Source organism: Octopus bimaculoides, chromosome 26 (assembly GCF_001194135.2).
Source record: "Octopus bimaculoides isolate UCB-OBI-ISO-001 chromosome 26, ASM119413v2, whole genome shotgun sequence".
In the NCBI taxonomy this organism is placed as follows: Eukaryota; Metazoa; Mollusca; class Cephalopoda; order Octopoda; family Octopodidae; genus Octopus; species Octopus bimaculoides.
In genome coordinates, this window is record NC_069006.1 from 11,990,642 (window position 1) to 11,992,126 (window position 1,485).

Genomic DNA, 1,485 nt, shown 5'->3' on the forward strand with positions numbered 1-1,485 from the left:
GATTTTTTGGACATAGACCTTCATCAGAATGGTGTGTAAAACAAAAAGAGAACAGGAAAGATGAGAATAAATTGAAAGAAGAAAAATAAAATAAAAAGAATAATCAAGAAAAAAGGGGAAAAGGTCTGGATTGAACTGTGTGTGTGTGTGTGTGTGTGTACACATCTTCATCATCATTCTACATCTGCTTTATTTGCTGGCATGGACTGGACAGTTTGACTGGAGCTAGCAAGCCAGAAGGCTGTGCCTAGTTCCATTGCCTCTATATATTCTGATCAGGATAATATAATTTCACCTCATAGATCTATAAAAAATTTGTGTTATTCCATACACCTATGATATTATGAATCTTTATTACATGATAGACATGGTTATTGCATAAGTTATGGTTCAATGAAAACAGCTGTCAAGATTAGACTATATTAAATATTATAGTTTGGGTATGAAATACAAAATATGTAAACATATATACATGCAAAACGAGAGAAAGGAAAAGGTAAAGACTTTTAAGCAATGAATCTTTAAGTATAAATATATAAATAATTATATTAATAGATCCAACTTACACAGTGTACAAATGACACAAAAAATTAAAGGGGTGGAAGAAAGATGTTAAAAGTCCAACAGCTGTTTCTGGGGGTTGGAGATCCATAATAACATTGGTAGATGTAGTTCATCACAATATGCAGCCATAATGGAGGCAATCAACATTGGATAACACAAGCCTCCATCATCAGAGTAGAGAAAATATTTCATTTCAGATCTTAATACAGACCAGTTCTCTGCATCTTTCCTATGCTATGATACGTTGGCTATTTTTACTTGTTCCTCAATTTCGTCAGCCTGTTAACTTTTTAGTGATATAGTGGCTTATTTGAGTATTTTTCGACTCTTATTTCTAGCAACACTGGTACCCTTGATTATAAATTATAATTTTACCTCTTTGGTTTTATGCTTGCTTGCCACTTATATTATTATTATTTATTAATAATATCTTCACTTATGTATAATTATACACTTTTGTCATTTGAATCTGGCGCTAGTTCTTCAATGATTTTAACAGGCATGACAAAGCAAGTATTAGTTTAATCCCAGGCAGCAAGACCCACTGAGGAAGACTAAGAGATAATATCTCAGAGTCCGAAATTACGTGATAGGGGTATATCTGCAAATTCATTTGTGTCTTCCCCACATTATGGTAAGTTGACTATTTTTACTCACTCCTCAATTTCATCAGCCTGTTAACTTTTTAGTGATATAGTGGCTTATTTGAGTATATTTCAACTCTTAATTTTAGCAACACTGGTACTATCTAGTACTCTTGAGTGGCTGTGTGGTAAGTAGCTTGCTTACCAACCACATGGTCTCGGGTTCAGTCCCACTGTGTGGCACCTTAGGCAAGTGTCTTCTACTATAGCCTTGGGCCAACCAAAGCCTTGTGAGTGGATTTGGTAGAGGGAAACTGAAAGAAGCCTGTCGTATATA

General features: G+C 34.4%; 1 long non-coding RNA gene across 1 annotated transcript in view; it reads left to right on the plus strand.

Moving 5' to 3' along the window:
* LOC128250934 (uncharacterized) overlaps nucleotides 1-1,109 on the plus strand; it is a 257,822-nt gene extending 256,713 nt beyond the window's left edge. The window contains exon 4 of the long non-coding RNA XR_008266874.1: nucleotides 1,064-1,109. This is a non-coding gene — a long non-coding RNA (uncharacterized LOC128250934). The remainder of the gene's footprint in view (nucleotides 1-1,063) is intronic.
* Nucleotides 1,110-1,485: the final 376 nt, after the last annotated feature.